The following is a 12,216-nucleotide window of genomic DNA, read 5'->3' as shown; positions in this document are numbered from 1 at the left end:
ATTTTGAATTAGAAAAAAACCTCTTAGTCTAAGTCTCCAACTTCAAAGCGTACATCTAGAGTACAAACAAGGCACTGGCGACCGAGTTGTGGCGATTTAACCATCACAATTGATCAGTCCAATGAACAGTGGAGGCTTCTACAAGCTTGGGGCTTAAATATCCCCAGAACAGTCTGGTGCAGAAGGCAACGGGAAAATACTGCAATTATTTTTCCCACGAGCATATCGACCAAGAAGAAGAAATTTTAAACATACCTTTAGAGTCCGCATTTACCTTTGAAATTGCCAGATATCCATCGATTCTATGTACAAGCCAACCGGTGAGTAAGCCCAAAAAATATGGTGCCACTCGAGACCACGGTCTTATAATGATACTCGTATAAGCTGCAAATGAATCTGTAATGCTAGAAGAAGAAAGATTATTACTGTATTAAAATACAGAGCATGTATGTATCCGCGGCTTCAAAAATATTTTTACTGACATTCTCAATTTGTGTGTTACGTCTGATCAATGTGTATTTCCAACTTTTTTTTCCGGCTTTCTGAAGGGTACAATGACGTTATTTGAGCAAACCGGAGGAAGATTCGACCAATTAATACGAAAGATATAGGATGAACTGCACATAAAAATTGTATGTGTCTTGTGTAGATTTAAGAGAAGTCCATCACACCATTTATTGATATAATCTGCATTAAGTGAACCAATTGTCAAGAGGTGGTAGAGGGGAGAAAGTATTAAATATACTAATATTTAACTTAATAGGGGTACTGGGGAACGCCTACACAGATTTATATATTTGCAAGCGGTGTATTGAAGTGAAGTCCCGCCTTACTGAGTACACAAAAGCGGCCAATTTTGCCTTCTCTTCCAAGTGATCACGAAACTGAACGTAGCTCGACATATCGACGCCGAGTGTGCCGATACTAGCTGTGGCAGTTAGAGGAGTGATCACGAATCGAGGGGATACGACAGAGGGAGGCTATTTAGCGGTGAACGCAAAAACTTTTGTTTTATTTAGGGTTTAACTAATCGAAATTTCAGACCCAGACAGCCGACTTCAAAAAAGGAGGAGGTCCTAAAATGGTCGGAACGTTTTTTATATATTTATTTTAACTTTCGACCGAATTCGAAAATTCTTTTTTATTTGAAACCCAAAAATAACAACAATTATCATCAATTATACTTTTTAGTGCATATTATATCTATTGTTTTTGAAATCAGCTGTAGTTCAGTTAAAAATGTTTCGTATAAAAATAATAACCTATGGTCTTTACTAACCTGTATCCATTTTTCGTATAAGTGCCAATGATATCCACAATAGTAGTTGCAAGTAAACAAAATACTGTTATCGTTGCCAAGAATCGTTTTCTCTTCGTCGTCAGCATCAAACACAAAAATGCTCCGATCATATGCATCTGTGTTTCCGTGGCCAGATACCACGACACTTGCATACACTAAAAGGCATAAAAGGCATTTATTTTCTCAAAATTGACTCCTTTAGAATTCTTTTTGATGTAATTTCTAATATACTAGATACTACTACAGGTTCGGAAACAAATGGCGCTCTGAGAGAGAAGAAGCGGCGCACGAAACTCTCCACTGAAAAGTACCTCGATTATTTTTTTATTAGAGGCGCAAACAGGCTCGTAGCATACTTCAATTGTAAGTGTATGATATTATGTATCAGAAAAGTACTTGTGTAAATAAGAATATTTACAACCTGGGTTATTTTTTCAACCAGTTGTCTTCGGGTACAATAATTTGTTTTGTTTTATTCTTTGGCTAAAGCAAATATAACTATATATCTTACTATATACGAATGATGTATGTTTGTTTTCAGAATCAAAATTTTAAAATAAAACATACCTGTTTATCATTTGAATAATAATTGTTGATGTATAACACGTTACGCCACCAATAAGATTCGCAGTTCTCATAATCTCTCTCGGGTAGAGTTAGGGTTGCTGTGTCATTCGATACTCGAGCAAGAACCGCGGCTAGGAATATCGTGTATATGTAAGGGGGTAGTAGTCTGAAACAAATACAGTATTCTTTTACAGTAAACTATTCTTTAAAAAAAATACGTTTAAAAACACCAACTTCAAAACTTAAACCTTTAATATTAATAAAATACTATTATTTGTATGTGCTATCCATTGATTAAATAGCTACAGGCACGCTTACGAAAAGTCATATAGATCCCACGGACTAGTAAAAAAAGAAGGACTCCGTGTCACCTACATAACAGTGAAGCATCGAAACAAGCCAGTTAACTTGTAAATACATAGCGACACGTACACACTTACGCCGATCAGCCGCCACTATGACATCTGCCATTGTCTGTGACGAATCAGTTAACATCGCAATAAAATATTTTTAAAATGCTGCCGTATATTGAGAAATTGTGTAAAAACAATGCTCTGGGTACAATTAAATTGTCAACGAATTACATTTCACAGATAGAATACATCGCAACGCGTGATAGTAACATCCAGTGTGACCGGAAAATAAACAGGGACTTTCCCTTTTTTTTTGGATTGAAATTTGGATTTTTATGAAAATAAGGTTGGTAATTGATACAACTATTACAATGCAGTGCCGCTCAGGATTCTTGAAATACCCAAAAATTCCAATAAAACTGCGCTCGTCACCTTTAGACATATGATGTCAAGTCTCATTTGCCCAGTAATTTATTTTAGTCTTTACCAACATTTTTTTAAAGTAGTGTGGAACACTACTTCAAACCGGCCCATATTTGAGTGCTTTATAAGGCGCGGTTCGGGCCACATAATGAGTTTTGTTCCATCTTTGAGCAGAGCTGCTCGAATTGTCGGCGATCCAGAACTCTGTGAAAATTTCCATTACTTGGCGTTGTGCAAAGACGTGGCGTCTTAGAAGACACAAAATGACTTACATATGACAGACCGCATTTATCTCGGACATAAAAGAATGAATTGTAATTTTGTCTTTCTAGGAAGATGACGCTATACCATGAACAGAACTTAAGACCCTTTATATAAGTGGTACTATATGTGTTACATACACAACTTTACTTAGCATCCAAATCACTATAAATAAAATAGTTGTTTGTTCTCTAAAAATCTAGTTATTTGATACCACGTCAGTGGCAAAAAAGAACGAATTTAAAAATGAATTTTGTGTAGGTATTCTTAAAAATAAGAAATGTTAGTACGTCATTTTTATATCCGTTAAAACAAAGATGCTGCAAACAAGACACGGGCACAGGAATCCTTTCTTTCAAGGTGTAACTGTTTTTTATATAATTTATTTATTTACTCATACTATGCCTGCGATATTTTTATTTTATTTTATTTAAGAAAACAATCTGACTATCAGAAATTAAAAAAATCGGAGTTACAAGTAACGTGGCTATAATATAACACTATGACTAATAACGGGAAAAAAATGGTGTTATCTGGTATCCCCCATAACTGCACACACACTAGCATAAAGGGGCTTCACTTGCTTATATCACGGCGTGGAGTCCTTCTCGTCCGTGAATTAGTAACACTAGTTTATGTAACCAACATTCGGCAAGGCAGACCACAGACAAATACAATTGCAAAAAAAATTAACAAAAAAACAACCGACATCAAGAACACTATTCTAAAATAATAGATATAATATGCACTAAAAAGTATAAAAATAATTGTGAATTTTTATAGAATCTAATTAATTAATCTCATTCTAGTTACGATTATTGTTCGCAATCACAATGATTCAACCACCGTTTTTTATTCGTCCATAATAGATCCCAATATACAGGAACGGAAAAATTAATCGACTCCGAAAAAAAACTGTTCGAAACTCTATGTCATGTTCTTGTGAGATAGTGAAATATCGTGAAGAACTTTTATGAATGACAGGTAGTCTAAGACCCACTTATCGGGACAGGGTCTAATAATAACATGTAATCAACCTAAATGAAAACTCTTAAAAAAGCTGTACACAAAATAATATAATAGTTTACGTGAACGATGTTCACGTAAACAATAACATCATCCACGTAAACATGAATATTCATAAAAAATGTTCATAAAATGAAAACTACTGACGACCAAATGGCAACTATTCCGCAGTAAGCTAAAGAAGAATCACGAAAGTCGGTTAATAAATCTCAGCGTAATCGGTGTACATACATAAAAAAAAATACCAATCGAATTGAGAGCCTCCTCCTTTTTGATATCGGTTAAAAATTAAAGAAATTGTGTGGTTTTATGAAACCACGATGCAAGTGAAGCATTTTTCTTCAACATTGTGTTAAATGTTAAAAGAAACAAATTTATATATACATACTTTGCTTTACTAAATAAGATATTATAATGTAATAAAAGGCTTTGGCAGGGGGGTTCGAAGTCATGCTCACTTCTAGGGAACCAGAGCTTAAATCTGGCGCCTCAGAGCAATCCAATCTGACTTGATAGCAGTACTTGAAATTAATTATTCAACTTTACCCCTATTCCGATTGTAATGCGACAAGCAATAGATGAACGAAAAAAATGGAGAAGTTATTAAAGTTTCACATAAGTTGTGAAAAAACTAGGCAGGCAGAAAAAACGATGGACATCAAGGATGCTGGAGGGGGTGAAGGGGAAAGGAATTTCAGTTCTACACTAAAATTAAACCACCACGGGTTCGCTTAAGATAGAATGTCAATTTATTTGGAATTTAATCAAGTACTAACACATTTTCTATACTAATATTATAAAGCTGCAGTGTTTGTTTGTTTGTTTGTTTGTTTGTTTGAACGCGCTAATCTCTGGTACTACTGGTCCGATTTGAATGATTCTTTCATTGTTGGGTAGTCCATTTATCGAGAAAGGCTATAGGCTATGTTTATTTTTTTTTTCAAAATTAGGGATCCGTAATAAAATTGCTATTTTGTTACACAAGGTGTAAAATCGAAAACCTATTTTTACGTGCGCTGCAAAAACTATTGACAATAGAACAAAATGATGTACAGGCTATAATATAGGCAATATTTAATTACTTATAAAACTATCGCGTGAATTATATGGCCTGGTGGGTCTTCCGTGTAGGTCCTTACGGGCCTCGGGGTAACTGTTCGGGGCGATGGCCCCTTTCAGTAGTATAAACGCCGCCTGCAACTACAGACGGGGCACTGGGTGGGACCGGTTGGTCCGTGGTGTCATGTCCGGTGGTATCTTGCTACAGTGCGATCAAGCCCGCGTAGTGTCGCGAGCGATCTGCGGACTGCAGCCGGTTTGTAGGTCCGTGGTTAGCTTGCGCCCGCCGCTCAGCGAGGTCGAGCCCGCCGGTAGTGTACCGGTGAGCGCCCATCAGCCAGCGGTGAGGAAGCAGTCGTGTCCTAGGAGATTAGGTCACGTGGTAGTCCTCTTCTGTCCGGCGGTCGTCGATGGTATGGCGCGATGCCACGCAAATGCTTGGATCGCGCTCCATCGGCGCGCGCGAACATAGAGGTGCTCAGGCGACGAACGAAGTCGTCCAGGCTCTCCATGCGCAGGTCTCTGGAGATGACCTGATTTCGTACGAAGCGTGGTGCTCCGGAGATGGTGCGGAGCGTCAGCGACTGCTGCACTCGCAGCGACTTGCGACCCGTCTCGCTTGTCAGCGCAAACCAGGCGGGGGCAGCGTAGGTGAGTCGCGTGCGAACGTACGCCTTGTATACGCACAACTTCGTACGGAGAGGCAGGTGGGACGCCAGCACGGGTGGGAGAACGTTCCGTGCGGCGCGCGTCTGGGCAACCACGTTCTTAACATGGGGCCGCATCGAGAGTGTCCTGTCGATGGTCACGCCGAGGTATTTGGCCTTCGGGGACCATACGACGGTCTCGCCCATGAGTGACACCGGGGGCGGCAATAGGCGTGCCCGCCCGATGGAAATCGCCTGAGTCTTCGCCACATTGACCTTGAGTCTCCAGTCCTTCAGCCAGGTGGGAATCGCGTCCAGTGCTCGCTGCATCTTCAGCACTGCATGCGGGGCATTCAGCGAGGTGGTAATGAACGCCGCGTCGTCAGCATACAGCGCTAAAATGGCGCCGTCGGCGACTGGAATGTGGTCCGTGTATCTGCTGTAGCAGACGGGCGACAGGCAGCTTCCCTGGGGCACACCAGCTCGGATGGGACGCTCCGTGGACAGAGCGTCTTCAACCGCCACTTGAAAACGTCTGTCTTCCCAAAAGGTGGCCACAGTCTTAACTACTCGGCGGGGAGTAGTAGACGTGGAATGCTTGTACACGAGGCCGGCGTGCCAGACGCGATCGAACGCCTTCTCCATATCGAGGAATACTGCAACAGACTGCTCTCACTTGTTGTAGGCGGTAGCGAGATGGTGCAGTACCCTCGTCACTTGTAAAGTGATGGAGTGTTCGGCACGGAAACCGAACTGTTCGTCGCGTGGCTGAAGATGCGGCGTGATGTGCAGCAACAGTAGCTTCTCGAAGACTTTCGAGGTGGTGGATAGAAGAGTGATGGGACGGTTACTCCCAGGCAGCGTGATGTTCTTGCCTTGCTTGGGAATCAGGATGACTCATCCGAGTTTCCACGATGATGGAAAGTACCCGGTACGGAGGATTCCGTTGAAGAGCCGCGTCAGCGTCGCGATTGCTCGCGGAGGTAGGTGACGCAGGGCTTCGTTGGTGACTCGATCAAGGCCGGGTGTTTTGCGCAGTCTAGTTCGCCGAATCATCCTTTGGACTTGTCCGGGGGAGAACACGACGGGGTCTTCTGTCGGTACTATCGGCGACTCGAAGTAGTTCTTCACATGTCGCTCGATGGTCTCTACGTGCTGCACATCTGCGGTCGGGTTGGGTGTAAACTGCGTCTCCAGGTAGTCCGCAAATATCTCCGCTCAATCCTCAGCTCAGTAACGTGGGGTTCCGTCACTGGCCATGAGGGGTCTAATCGGGGTGGGCTTCCCGGAGAGTTGGCGGCAGAGGCGGTGCATGCCAGACCAGTCGTCACCGGCTCGCTCAATGGCGGAGTGCCAGGATTCGTCTGCAACTGTCTCCAGTGCGTCTGAGATCTTGGCAGCCAGAGCGTTCAGCCGCGTCTTCATGGTCGGGCACCGCAGGTTTTGCCATTGCCTTCGCAGCTTCCTCTTCTCCTCGATCATCGCTTGTATGTAGGCTGGGAGCTGGGGTTGTCTACGAGTAGATGCAGCGTCGAGTCTGGACTCTCGAAGCGCATTGGACACTGTTGCGCTGAGGTCCGTGGTGAGTCGATCAACGTCTGCAGGGCGCTCTACTCTAAAGGATGGCGAATGTTCGGCCATGTGTTCGGCGAAGATTCGCCAGTCCTGGCGATGCTTCGGAGAAGGCAGCGATGTCGTCATCGGGGTTGTCTTCAGCGTCAAGAGGACTGCTTGGTGGTCGGAGATGAGGTGGTCATCCAGAACGTCTAACGACGGTGCGGCAGCTAGGCCGCACGTGACGGCTATGTCAAGGACGTCTGGCATGTGGGCTGCACAGTACGGATAGTGCGTCGGGACCTCTGGTCCTAGCACCTGGTAACCGTGGCGATCTGCGTCGTCCAGGAGGCGTCTGCCATCTGGGCTCACGATATTGGAGTTCCACGTCGTGTGTTTCGCGTTGAAGTCGCCCGCGACAATCGTGGGCAGCAGCGAGTCCAACAAGGTGTGGACATCAGCCACTGCGAGTCGGTTCTGCGGCGGCTTGTAGAAAGCGAACACACGGGTGGGCTGATGTTCGATGCACGCCTAGGGCGTACGACGTCTGCAGTTGAGGTACTGGCAGCAGTTGGTGAATGACGTTCCGACGGACCAAGACTGCTAATCCCCTGTAAGCAGTCCCGATCGGCGAGGCGTGGTCCTCCCGGTAGACGTAGTATCCGGAAACCTTCAACTTGTCTACCGGTCTGAGGTGAGTCTCGCTGATCAGGCCGATGTCCACTCATGAGAAAGCAAAGTCTTGAAGAGACGGGCTTTTTGTGATGAAAGCCCGTCGGCGTTCCAAAACACGATGCGGAGCTCAGCCATAAAAGGTGCAGAGCTCCGTGATGCAACCCAGGATCAGCGGAATAGGGTCACGCTGCTCCTGGATGGCCATCAGCACATGATTCAATGTGCTGATAACTTTGGTGAGTCGCGGGTTCAGCGGCGTCACTCGCTTCGCCTTCGTCCCCCCTGCGGGGGCGGCGACCACGGTGGGCTTGGACGATTTCGTACTAAGCTGGGTAGGCTGCAGTGTGGCGGGCGTAGCAGCGCGTGTCGCAGTTTGCGTCGGCGTTTAACCGGTTGCCGTGGCTGGTTGACGGCAGCCATGAGCGAGCCGGGCGCGTCGGCCTCTAATGCGTGGGCAGTGGGAGGATACGCGTGCGCTGTTGAGTCGGTGCGTGCGATGGTGCCCGCCCGGCGGTTGCGCGTCTCTTAGCGGAACACCGGGCAGTTTGCGTTGTTCGCCGTGTGCGCGCCACCGCAGTTGGCGCAAGTCGGCGGGTCCTCCCTGGGGCGCTGGCACTCTCGTGCAGGATGGTTGTCCCCACACCGCACACAGGCAATGGGCCGGTGGCAGTTGTGCGAGGAGTGCCGAAACTGCTGGCAGCGATGGCACTGCGCTGGTCCCTTTTTGCCGCGCCACGCCTCGATGGTGATCCCGGGCATACAGAGGAGCTCGTGCACCTCATACATACCCGGGATGAGATTTGGCGTACGCTGGAGTTGCACGAACATCAGACATCCCGGTCTGCCTGGGCGCGCGGGGATCGTGCGCACGTGCTCCGGGACGTATCCGAGCTCACGCAGCTCCGCGTCCACTTGTGCCGGCTCTGTGTTTGCCGGCAGGCCCCGTATTGCTACCTTAGCGCTCCTCTCCGCGGGGAGCGAGTAGCAGAACCAGGAGATTCCAGCGACACTTTCCAGCTGCGTGAGGTAGCGCTGGATGTGGCGGAACTCCTGGTCCGACTTGGGGATGAAGCGGACGCCTTTGCCAAACGGGCGTCCGTTAGGTGTGTGGCCGAGTAGCTTTTTGAGCTCCCGGAAATGCGTCGGCCAGTCGGGAAGCACCTCCACAATCAGCGGTGGGTAGCGACTGGTCGCTTTGGATGTCGGAGTGGCTGAGGTGGTGGCGGCGGTCGCAGCGGTAGCGGTGACGGAGGCGGCGGATGCGGTGACGTCGCCCGTCGTCGGCGTCTTTTTGGACGCGGTAGTAGCCGCGTATGTTGGGCTTGTCGCGGTCTCCATCGGAGAGCCTGGCGACAGGGTCGGCATACTCGGTGGTGTTAGTGCCGAGGTTTTGTGTTCTCCTCTATGAGGAGGCGAAGGGAAACGCCCCACGGGAATACCTGGCTGCGTGGCGGGATATCGTGGCTGAGGCGCTTGCGCGGTATGATTCGCCGTTGCAGGCGTCGCCGTGCGTACGGCAGGAATAGGCGTAGCGGCAGTCGTGGGCATCAGTCGTCGCCTGGGCGTTGCTGGTCGGACGATGGACGGTAACGATTCCATGGATGGAGCCGGTGACGGCGTCAGCGGACTCGCTGCGAAGGTCGCTTCACCGGCTCCCGTTGAAGGACCCGCTTGAGCGGCTTCGGGGCGCCTCGTTGCGCCAGCAGCGAGGGTGGCTTGGCCGGACGCTATCATTTCGTCCAGCCCGGCCTCAAGGCCGGAGATTGCCGACCGCACAAAAACCTTACGTCGAAGTGGGCGCGGTCGAGTCGCGCGTCGCTGTGACATCAGCGGCAGGATTGGTGGTGGCATGCTGTTTTTTTTTTTTATTTTTTTTTTCTTTTTTTTTTTGCCTTGCCTTTAGGCGCGGCCCAAGCGGAGGTGCTGGCGTGCCAGCCCACCGAAATCCGACCTTTATATGGCAAAACAACGTTTGCCGGTTCAGCTAGTTTACAATAAATACCAATAGCGTGTTTTAAAACTATTGTATATTCCTGTACGAGTACTAGCGTCATCTAGTCATGGCTATGCGAAGTAATAGGTGGAAATGAATTGAGGTTACATATATTATTAATGGTTAAATTCAACGTTAACATAAATTAATTTAATGCCTGAAATAGTAGAAGATGTAGGAGAATGGGATCCTCCTCTGTTATTTATATTTCTCAGTATTAATCGAATTGCTTAATTATTAGAGTTGGTATAAATAAAGCTTTAAAAAAATGTTAATGGCGCGAGAAGTACGCCTCTGCTGTTCTGGATTCTGAAGATCCAAATAACATCTCTAGTTTGGATCGGCTGCAACACACTTAGATAGCAATATTCTTAAAAAACCGTATTTTATTTATGACAGTAAGGGACGAGACGAGCAGGACATTCAGCTGATGGTAATTGATACGCCCTGACCATTACAATGCAGTGCTGCTCACGATTCTGGAAATAACACAAACTAATCTGAGCGGCACTACAATTGCGCTCGTCACCTTGAGACATAAAATGTTTAGTGTCATTTTCCCAGTAATTTCACTAGCTACAGCGCCCTTAGGACCAAAACTCAATAATGCTTACACATAGCTGCTTGACGGCCGTTGCAGTATCCATAACATAGCCGCCATCCTTTGCAAAGGAGCCTCCCACTGCATGTAAATACTATTGGTAAGAATAAATAATTAAACAGTATAATAAAAACAAAACCATAAATTCACCGTATGGCCCTATTAGTGATGAAGCAAATAACTTGCAGCGCCTGTCCGCAAGGTCCTCCACACGAGACCAGCTCCTCGACCGTGTACCGACCCTTCAGGTAGAAGAAATGGTGGGCACTGAATACGCCGCTGAAAGTTACAATCACATAAATATAATGTGTCCAGTTATAACTTGATTGTTTTTCAGACATTTTTATCGATACATTCAGCCTACTGCAATCAACTTCCTCATTCCTTCTTCAGGTGGCTGTTTCATTTATTGACGACTCCTATATCCCAGTGATTAGTGACACTGCCAACTAAGGTAGAGGTCCGGTTTCAATTCCCGGTAGGTGCAATCATTTATATGATGAATATCAATGTTTGTTTCCGAGTCATGGATGTTTATTTGTATTTATGTATGTTTAAGTAAGTGTATTGTATTAAATATATTGTTGTCTTGTATCCATAGTACAGGCTGTGCCTAGTTTGGGGCAAGATAATGTGTGTAAGAGTGTGTCGGTTTTATTATTATTATAACTTTTAAGTTAGAACAACTATTGCTTTTCGAATTACATCAGAATTTTGTTCCTACGTAACGTTGCCGAAAAAATACTTATAGCTATTTTTGTACATGGCCTTAACTCACACTAAATTAAAATAAAATTGGCTGCTATAATATAAGGGTCGTAGTAATTCACGCAGAGGTGCAAAAACACCCCTGTTCCTAAAGGTAAGTCACCCGAAAACTTTATTAATTATCCTCTGCTCAGTAAAAATCATTTTTTTTTTATGGAATAGGAGGACAAACGAGCGTACGGGTCACCTGTTGTTAAGTGATCACCGCCGCCCACATTCTCTTGCAACACCAGAGGATTCACAGGAGCGTTGCTGGCCTTTAAGGAAGGTGTACACGCTTTTTTTGAAGGTACTCATGTCGTATCGTCCCGGAAACACCGCACAAGGAAGCTCATTCCACAGCTTTGTAGTACGTGGAAGAAAGCTCCTTGAAAACCGCACTGTGGAGGACCGCCACACATCCAGATGGTGAGGATGATATCCTAACTTGTGGCGTGTCGTGCGAAGGTGGAATTCGGCGGCAGGAATCAGGTTAAACAGCTCTTCGGAACACTCCCCGTGATAAATGCGGTAGAAGACACACAATTAAACAAACACTTATTATGCTTAAATTCTTCTGACATATGGAATACGCTTCTATTATGTTTAACGCAGTTTAGACGTTTAACGCCGTTGATTCAGATAAAACAAACTAAATGCGAAGTTTCTCGAATGCACTGCGATTCGCCTACAGGTTTAACCCTTGTGAATTAACCTCGGAACTTAACATCGGACCTACATAACAAGAAATATTAATAAATACTTACCTAACAAAAAACATGGTATCAAAAGCGAGTGTTCCCGTCACTAAAATATAATATGTCGCATTCAGTTCACTAATTTCAGTGCTGTTTCCTGCAAAAAAAATATTTACGAACATTGTAGAAATCTGTATCAAGCAAGTTACAAACAAACATACATCCAGGTGAAGCTAATAAAAAGCGTGTAAAAAGATCCTTAGCATTAACATTCTAGACGCTGTTATTTCTGGGTTTTATATTTTATTATCA

The sequence above is a fragment of the Leptidea sinapis genome, chromosome 5 (genome assembly GCF_905404315.1).
Source record: "Leptidea sinapis chromosome 5, ilLepSina1.1, whole genome shotgun sequence".
Classification (NCBI taxonomy): Eukaryota; Metazoa; Arthropoda; class Insecta; order Lepidoptera; family Pieridae; genus Leptidea; species Leptidea sinapis.
This window is presented reverse-complemented; position numbering follows the sequence as displayed.